The sequence below is a fragment of the Galleria mellonella genome, unplaced genomic scaffold, assembly GCF_026898425.1.
Source record: "Galleria mellonella isolate WM207_F2 unplaced genomic scaffold, CSIRO_AGI_GalMel_v1 utg270, whole genome shotgun sequence".
NCBI classification, from domain to species: Eukaryota; Metazoa; Arthropoda; class Insecta; order Lepidoptera; family Pyralidae; genus Galleria; species Galleria mellonella.
The window spans coordinates 509,039-519,291 of NW_026442062.1; the positions used below are offsets into that span (position 1 = coordinate 509,039).

General features: G+C 33.8%; 1 long non-coding RNA gene across 1 annotated transcript; it reads left to right on the forward strand.

Annotated features, from left to right (window-relative positions):
• Positions 1-950: 950 nt before the first annotated feature.
• Positions 951-2,646, forward strand: LOC128200793 (uncharacterized). Its single transcript, XR_008252875.1, has 2 exons — positions 951-1,182; positions 1,793-2,646. It is a non-coding gene; the product is annotated as an uncharacterized LOC128200793 (long non-coding RNA).
• The last annotated feature ends 7,607 nt before the right edge of the window (positions 2,647-10,253 follow it).

Consider the following 10,253-nt stretch of genomic DNA (forward strand, 5'->3'; position numbering starts at 1 on the left):
CAAAAAGATAATTTGTCTGGAATTAGGCAATCAAACTTCATGTCAAATAGATATTGACAACACGTGACATTTCAAGACAGTTTGACATTAGTTGACAACCTGATATGTTAGTTATGGTCGTCGTAAACGATCAATAGCATGACACCATTTACCTATTTTTTATGAAGTGATAATGGAATGGTAACTCCGCTTGATAGCATCAAAATACACTAAGGAGTGAGGAATGATAAATGTAAATAAAATTAGGTCATTTAACCTATCATGACGAATTCATCAATATTAGTTAATTATGATAGTTTCCAGGTAAAACTGCGTGAAGGTCAACCTGATAGGGTATAGCAGCAGAGCTGCTAGAGGAGGAAAGAAATTATTGGTGATGGGTATATTTCTAGTGATGGGACTCTTAAACCCCATTATTAACAAACCGTTATCCCCTTATATAACTGTTGTAAGATAAATAAGATGGAGGAGATTTATTTTTATTTTATGAATGGCAACTTTATTTGACTAAATATCTGATTAATAAATAACTCATAAAATGCTAAATATTCGATAGCGAGTTTTAAAATTAGTGTACAGTAAAAAATATGGAGATATATGTTCCATTTATATCACATATTTTGACATTCGCAATGAGAATCAAAACCTATAGAATAGTTCCCGTTGACCTAGAATCATTAAATTTGGCAACAAGTAGTGTCATATAGCGCAAGTAAAGGACAAAATACATAAACTGTAAATTTGAATTAATTTAAAAAAAAATTAATGTGATGATTTTGTACGGAACCGTAGTTGCGCGAATCTGACTCGCACTTGACCGCATTTTTTTTATACATTAGCAAGGGGTTAATTTGTCCAATATGCTACCAATAACAGATAGAAAACAGGATGGGAAATAATGAATTAGGAATTTAGTACCGTAGAAAGGGGCTATTTGCAAGTCGTGGGGTTAAATGGAATTTCTTAAATAAAAGATTTGATTATCTACGTATATTTTTTAATTTAGCAATGAGTAGAATATTTGTTGTCACCTGGTAACACAACGACTATTGTAAATTTTTTTAAAATTTTTGAGGTTATAGTTAAGCATTACACGACGCAGCAAGTGTTTAAAAAAAAAAAAGAATTTTCGCTCTTTTTCGTAAGTATTTAACTTTCGTCTGACGCATGAAACGTAGAAAGGTATGTACCATGCAAGTTAAACTATGTATACGTGTATTTTCCGTAGATTTCAGGGGTGTATGTTGCTATTTTATATCTCTGTCGAGCTAGCTACTGTTTCTACTTTTTGTGATTGGGGCTTTTTGAGATTAATTTTGGGGTTATTTGGAATATTATTTCAAATAGCCCCATCTAACGATTCTTTATGCATTAGTACGGGTTTGAGTGATGGTTTCAAATAGCCCCAAAAGTGCAAAAAAAGATATTTAAGGGTAAGTCAGTTCCCAGTCATCAAATTAAATTCGGCAAAATACCTAATCTAAAAAATGGGACTAATATTCCCAGGCGAATTTATATAATGTCTTTAGGTGTGAGCAGGCTAGCATATAAGTCAGTGCCGACATTGAATAATTTAAAGTTGCGCCGTTATTTTCACGACTTTATATAAAAAATAAATAATAAAAAAATATTAAAAAATAAAATATAATAATAAAATGAAAAAATAAAATCAAATTACCTATTAAAAATATATTAAAAAAATTTATAAAATAGTATATAAAATATTTTTTAATATAATTTATTATTTAAAATAATTTATATTATATAAAATAATTTTATTCTTTCCACACAGGGAAAATCAAGAAAAAATCATGGTGTGAACATATCAAAGGAAATATACCAACTCACGTTGCGGTAAAACACATCCACCATATCTAAGTTATTCTAAAGAAAGTCTAGAAAACGCAATAAAAGCCATTTAAAATGGTTTAATGAAATTAAAAGAGGCTTCCAAAAATTACAATATTCCAATGAGCACTTTGAGTAGGAAATCTAGAAACAAAAATTGCACGCAAGAAAAAGCTGGGCACCCAACTCTATTTTCAATAGAGGAAGAGAAGACTTTTGTAGAATATATACAATTACTGAGCCCTTGGGGATTTCCTTTGGATACAACTGACTTACGAGTTTTGGTACTCTACTGTGATGATAAAAACAGTAAATATTTTATTTATTTATTTATTTAACTCTTTATTGCACCATAAATAAAAATATACAATGACAAGTTACATTGGATATACAAATATTACATTGGATTTATCGAAAATATTAAATTTGATGGACAAAAATATAATTACAGTGTTAATTTTTACAAAACTATTAAAAAGCCACAGCTTGCGTTTTGGATTAGCAAGAAAATTTATCGCGATGAAGTTGATGACATATGGATTGTGAAAAAAATTATTATGAATAATAATCCTATGAAGAAAAACGAGTTTCTTCTCGCTGAAGAAAGCGATATGGTGTATTTTTGAGATACTTTAAGCCACTTTATTTTTCCAGAATTTGTTTTTATGTTAAGCAAAATTTATAATCTTTTGTTACATTTTATAGCATTTATGTAGCTTTAACTAGGTATGTACCTAGTAGTTACTATTATGTTTCTTTTCATAATGAAGATTATAAAATAATTTGATTAAAAATATATTAAGTATTTTTATTTATACCTATACCTATTACAGAATTAATTATATCTATTAGCTATCACGTAAAAATTGAAAACAGCCTCCCCTTAAGAATTCCAAATATTGCTTTACTTATAATAGGCACATCTTATTACATTTACTTCTAATTCCAAATAACCCCATTTTATTTAAAATAATAATTTTGTTTTCATGACTAACTTCATATAATTCACTATTTTCTTAACCGATAAGAATCAAATTGCGATAAACTTCAAGGCAGTCTATTCTAGAATAGTTCCAAATGTCTCTCTAACGGTTTTATTAAGCACAGTTTTATAAAATGTCAAAAATTGTTTAGCTTCTACATAGGATACCAAATAGCCCCAAAGTAGCAATATTTGGAATAGCATACTTAAAAACATATATCTTCAAAACTACGCATGATAGACTTATTGTAGTGGTAGTCATTAAAAAGGTATTATAGGAACTGGTCAAAAAACCCCCTGTCGAGTAAATTAATGCATTGCTCTTTTATTAAATACATGATTTTGCAAAAAAATAAACCAAATAGCCCCGTTCTACGGTATTTTTTTTTTATTGGTGAATACGCCATGGTTACCCCGCCTGCGCTATCGGTATACACTAGCGGGGTACTAGTGAGCGGTGATAGGTGAGGATGAAAAGGCAGGTCAGTTAGCCCATCGTGACGAATTCAATGTTAAATTGGTCACGATAGTTTCCAGGGGGAACCGCGTGGAGGTCGACCTGATAGGGTATATTGATAGCAATGGGGATTAAACTCCTCATTATTAACAATCCCTTCCCCTAGGAATTTTGGGTAGGTTTGGGTAGATTTGAATTAAATTTTTATATTACTATTACTAATAAATAAGACAAGTATTTTGTAAATAGAATGGACAGGATAAGCTAATAGGTACTTTACCAGAGGGAGATTTTGTACAAAAGTAGATTGCTTGGGTACCTCTGTCCCATTTGTGTTTCAATCGTGAAGCAGTTGTGTTTGCATGGCTGTGTTTCGGTTTGAAGGGTGGGATATGGCGTGAATTTACAGGGTACAGAGGAATAACACCTGAGTCCTCAGGAATGGCAACGCATGGGGGGTATCATGGGCGAAACAGTATACTCTATTATATCCATGGTACTGCTCATGTCTATAGGTGACGGTTACCACTTTCCATCAGGTGGGCCGTCAGCTTGTTTGCCATTCTAAGTTGTATAAAAAAAAAGATACTTAAAAAGAACGACTAGCTATTTTGTAATTCGAGCAAATGTGTGAAATAAGGTGTCGTAATATAAATATACTTATTTATGGCGGGAAATCTTTGTTTTATGTAAATCGCCTGTCTCACGGATTGAGACGCAAAGATTACGCGAGAGGCGCGACTGATACCTACCTCCACCTGTCCCTTGGTTGGGTTTGACAGGTTTTTTATTGGATCCCTGCTTTCCTATTCAATAAGTTTCGGGTTTGCATTACGCAGTTAACTGGGCCGTGAAATGTTTCGCCCAAGTCTAATGCCATGTGTGATCATGCCTCCACTCAATTATAAGTATATTTAGGGCTTCTAGTTTTTTTGTTGTGACGTGAAATTCTATATTAGCCGGGGGAAAGGGATTGTTAGTAATGGAGACTGAGAATGCCATTGCTAGCAATATACCCAACCAGGTCGACCTCCTCGAGGTTCTATCTGGAAACTATCATGATTAATTCTTGATGAATTCATCATGATGGCCTAACTGACCTGTTTTTATTCTCATCTATCACCCTTCACTGGTGCTCCGCCAGCGTATCCCGTTAGCGCAGGCGGGGTCACCATACCATTTTCACTCATAAAAAAATTCTATATTAGCAATAGTTTAAAATTTTTATTAGTGACTTTGTTTTTGTGTTACCACTTGATGTCTTAATGGCTTAACCAATTGTCATAAAATTTGGTGTAAATACAGTATTTTTTTTAATGGATGATAATGAAATGATAGCTTCGTCTGCGTGAACGGTACACGCTGGCGAGTCACCAGTGAGTAATGGTAGATGAGAATGAAAAAGGCAGGCCAGTTAGCCCATCGTGATGAATACATTTGGAATTCACGATTGGATCGTGCTGAATTAAATAATTAATTCATTAGTTAATTCATTATGGGCTAGCTGACCTGCCCTTTCATTCGCAGATGTCATCCCCGACTGGTGCCCTGGCAGCGTATACTGTTAGCGTAGGCGGGGTTATCATTGCATTATCATCTATTAAAAAAAAAAATAACATTCTGTTCTCCTTTAATTAAAGATTGTCTATAGGAGATAAGATAGATCGCTAGAGATAAGGCCGTCTTTTGTACCTTTATGTATATTTTTTGGTTTGTACTTTAGGCCATTGTCTTTCACTTTCATAATAACTCTTTACACTAAGATAAACTTTCCACTTCAAGGAAAATTTTATCACAAGAATAAATTATCAGATATTTAATAAGTACTGTTACTATATTTTATTTACGCAGTAAAGTATACGTTAAAAATAAACATGGTTTTAATAATTATTGTAGTCTTCCAGAGAGACACTTTGTACAAAAGTCGATTGCTTGGGTACCTCTGTCCCATTAGTGTTTCAACCGTGAAGCAGTTGTGTTTGCATGGCTGTGTTTCGGTTTGAAGGGTGGGATATGGCGTGAATTTACTGGGTACGGAGGAATAACACCTGAGTCCTCAGGAATGGCAACGCATGGGGGGTATCATGGGCGAAACAGTATACTCTGTTATGTCCATGGTACTGCTCATGTCTATAGGCGACGGTTACTACTTTCCATCAGGTGGGCCGTCAGCTTGTTTGCCATTCTAAGTTGTTTAAAAAAAATACAAAATATGAAGTGCAGTGAAAGTACATTGTTTATAATGAAATAAAGCAATAAGCGCTTAAGTTTATTAAACTCCTTGAGCTCTGAATAATGTTATCTTGAGTGCTGTTTATATTATCAAATAAACTTATATCTGTGACATTAAATTTGCTCTTCTTTGATGAATTTTATTCGACTTTCTATTCTGATGAATCATAATTTATGCATGTAATATGTACAGCTCACTGTCGACAGGGAGTTCACCCTCATACCCTACAGCCTAAATGGTCGCGTACAGCGCGATTTCAGAGATGATTTCTCTCACGAACACTCTGGTCATGGAATGAGCTCCTTGCCGAGGTTTCCACATGACACTACAAAATGGGGTTTTTCAAGGGGGGTAAAGAGGTTTCTTCAGGGTCGGCAACGCGCGTAATGCGTGGGACACTCACACAGTTTTGCGACACTAAAAAAATGTTCTATAGATATATTTTTATTACATCTTTTCAAAGTACTTTCCACCAGCCTCTATACAAAGTTTCATGCGTCTGAATCAGTTTTCGAAACACTTTTTTCAGGTCGCCGCAGACACCTCGTTTACAGCCTGCTCGAACGCTGAGAGCGCATCATCTGGTGACGAAAATTGTATCCCTTTGAGCTGATTTTTTGCGGTGTGGGCAATATTATCGTGGTGGAGTAGTAGCCCGCGGAGCCCTGTGTTTAGTCGCTTGTTGCTCACAACAGAGAAAACTTCTGCCAAGCATTTGGTAGTATACCATTCAGCGTTAATGCTTCTTTGGTTTCGTAAAGGAATTGACACCAAGTAGCCAGTCAAATTGTAAAAGCTCGCGATCAAAATCTTCTCCCAGCTTCTAGGTCGCTTTACTTTGGTAGGCGTTGGCTTTATCCATTATAAACAAACAATCAAATCTTTCCCATTTATAATTTAAAGTATAAATGAACTTATGTTCGGTGAAACTGCAATATTAGGTACTATGTTACCGCACTCAGAAATTCATTGTAGAAAATTCAAACGAAGAGAGGTTCCTATTCGTTCCAGCTCAACAATACAAGGAGAGGGATGAGATGACCAAACAGAATCTTTTGCTGGAACAATGAGAAGTGGTAATAAAACGAGGAGCGGCCGCCCATTGTGGCCCGCCTGTCTGCGACGTATTCCGATAATTAATTAATAATTAAGGACACCCCATTATTCCCTTTAATTCGAGTCTTTTCTTTAACACGTCCTCTATTGTTCGCTGATGTGTTAGATCAAAATGGGGCTCCGGTTGATGTGATTAACAATCTATTGTTTTTTTTTATTATAGTTCCAATTGATTGATTGTACATTATTGTACGAGGATTGGTGTCTTTTTTTATACAACTTAGAATGGCAAACAAGCTGACGGCCCACCTGATGGAAAGTGGTAACCGTTGCCTATAGACATGAGCAGTACCGTGGACATAACAGAGTATACTGTTTCGCCCGTGATATCCCCCACCCCATGCGTTGCCATTCCTGAGGATATATATATATATATATATATATATATATATATATATATATATATATATATATCTATAGCAACTTTTAAAATATTTGTAGTCTTGTATTATTTAATTCTTTAAAATTGTTTAATTCCTTTCATATTGTATAATTATGTTAAAGTAAATGCTGTGAATACCTTTAAGAGGCATGCGCATTATTTTTTGTTATATATGTTATAATGCAATATGCTGTTGGTGTTCCTTTAAAGAAATAAATAAAAAAAATGTGAAAGTGAGTTTGTTTGTTTGTTACTTCTTGATGTCCTAACATCTTAATCGATTAATATGAAATTTGGTATACAGGTAAGTACTATATGGCGTTCCATATACTATATAGGACGAAGACTACTTTTTACCATGTTAAATGAACATATCCCATAGAAGTAATTAAATAAATATATGCCGAGATGTGTTGTATTTAGAACTGTCGTAAATAGGTAAAATTTATAAAAAAAAATTTGGAAAGAACTCTGTGCAAGCCAATATCTTGTATTCAATCTCTCTAGTTTTGTCTGTCATTTGCGTTTGCTATGTTAAAATATGTTTATTAATAAAATATAAGATTTATTAAAAGTTATGCTCTATTCCTTAATCTAACCATTTCAAAAAGAACATTTATTTCCACGTGTTTCTTGTAACGTATTGTTTTTAAAGCGTGAAACGAATCTAGACGCAAAATGGAGTTTTCTCTATCTACGTACGTATTGAAATTAGTGCACGCTCTACTAGTGAACAGTAACACAATGTCTATTGAGTGATTCCCGGTGGCTGGCGGCGCGGCTCTAGTTTTCTTCATGCGCCTTTTGTTTGTTCCTACAAAGCAGAAAACACAGAAACCCAATCAGGATCTGTCGGAATGTCCAGTTAGTGGACAGCTCGCTGCGTAAGGCGTGTATTACATTAACCATCTGGGGTGAAAAGCAAACAAATACGCTCAAATTGGCGCAAATACACTTTTATTCGAGAAACAGTACCTATTTCAATCAAGTGCCAAAAAAGGCAAATGTAATTTCTAACAATAATTTTAGTTCTTAAATTGCTGTTATAGGTAATTTTATTTAGTATATCTCTCTCTGTAGTCTAGTTTTTTTAGTTTGAAATGGTTTTTACGGCTCTGAGTACTAGTAAATTCACTAACAGTGTTACCATATTAAAATTACACGACCTTTGGCTATAAATTTAAAACTCAAAGACTTTTAAAACTTAGTTTACAACATTTAATTTATTTTTATTTGAAAAAAAAGCAATAGCTGTTTCTTACCCGTTCTTCTCAGCTGAAATTACTGTCCAAACTGGGTGGTAGATAAAAAAATAACTATTCAAAAATGCTTATTATGAAATGTATTGGAATAAAAATTAGTTATTTATTACTGTAATCGTGTTGATAATAGATTTAGTTAATATATCAGCTATTAATTGCCCACTGCTGAACATAGGCTTCTCCTATAAAGAGGAGTTTTACTCGTAGTGCTTGGCAGGCGGGTTGGCAACAACAGTTAGGATTGGGTGATGTTTTAAGAGAGACGATGCTACACTTACGGAAAAGAAAAGGATGGCACATTCTTTGTTGAGATCACACGGCGAAATTTTACAAATATAAATAACTAATTATGTAAACTAAGGTGGCAACATTTTGATATATTTTTTAATGGAATATGGCAATATTTAGCATATTTATTTTTTTAGATTTGTTAATATAAAGGGAGGGATTATTCAATTTATTCTGCACTCAAATACACCTAATCGGTGCACGGTAAATTGGATAATGTAAACGCGACTTACGGCGGATTTTCTTTTAGCTTGATTCCATTATTTTCTAGTACGAAATTAAATTGCATGTATTTATTTTATACCTGTTTGAATCGAAGAGTAACTGTTAATGTTTTTTTCTTTGAAATAAGTATTCCATATTTTTCTTTACTGACATCTTTAAAAAGCAGATAATTATAAATTCGCCTTTAATTTTTTTTTTGTATGACGTCATGGTACTTATTTATTTATTTAACGCTTTATTGCGTCGGAAACATAAAATAAACATAGACATATAAACATTTCAAGTGAAATGCAGTAGTATAAAGTACAGATTAAAAGATATACATAAATACATTGTAATCTAAGATTACGTGATATTTTAAGCAATTCTGAACCGATTTTGATAATATAGAATCGACGCATGTATAAAGTTAATCACTTAAATATTTTTTGTGACTAGCAAGCTGGGATTAGATTTGGCAATGACTAATAAAGAAAAAATAATATAAATCCTATTCCAATTCGATAGTATCTATTTGAAAAATTCTATGCGGGCGGAAATAAACTTAAAAAAAATAAAAGAAAACATAGATAATATTAGTTTTTTTTTAATGAAACAATCTGTTGGTAATACCTAATAGTAACAATGCTAACCAACTTTTTTCTTCTTATTACCGAAGAAAGTTCTCAGTTGCTACAGAAACGTACCTGCGTAGTAGATTTAATGCCGTTCACATGTTCAGTGGGTGTTTGCTTTGCGTTTATTAAAATCGTGGTGCGAATAGTGAATCGATTACTTTCTGTTATTACATGTTTACATTTAGCGTTTGGCGTTCCATTGTTTCTGCCTACCCTAATGGGAGACAGGCGTGACAGATATGTATGTATGTTTACATTTGTTTCAATTTTAAACCTTTTTTTTTAATGGCTGACACTAGTATGGTAACACCGCCTGTATTATCTGTATACACTGGCAGGGCACCAGTGAGAGATAATTAGTGGGTATGAAAAGGCAGATCTTTTTTTTAATGGATGATAATGGAATTGTTACCCCGCCTGCGCTATCTGTATACGCTGGCGTAGCACCAGTGAAGGGTGATAGGTGACGATGAAGCAGGTCAGTTAGCTCGTCGTGACAAATTCAATAATGAATCAGTCACGATGGTTTCCAGGGGGAACCGCGAGGAGGTCGACCTGATAGGGTATATTGCTAGTAATAGGGTTTCTAATCCCCATAACTTTCTAATCCCCATAACTAACAACTCCTTTTCCCCCCTGAGAAGGCAGGTCAGTTAGCCCATCCTGACGAATTCAACAATAAATCAGTAATGATAGTTTTCAGGGGGAACCGCGTGAGGGTCGACCTGATAGGGTATATTGATACCAATGAGGACTGACCTCCCATTACTAGCAATCCCTCCCCCCATTTATTACACATATTTATTAAGAATTAATTGTTATTTGTAATGTTTTTTATATAAT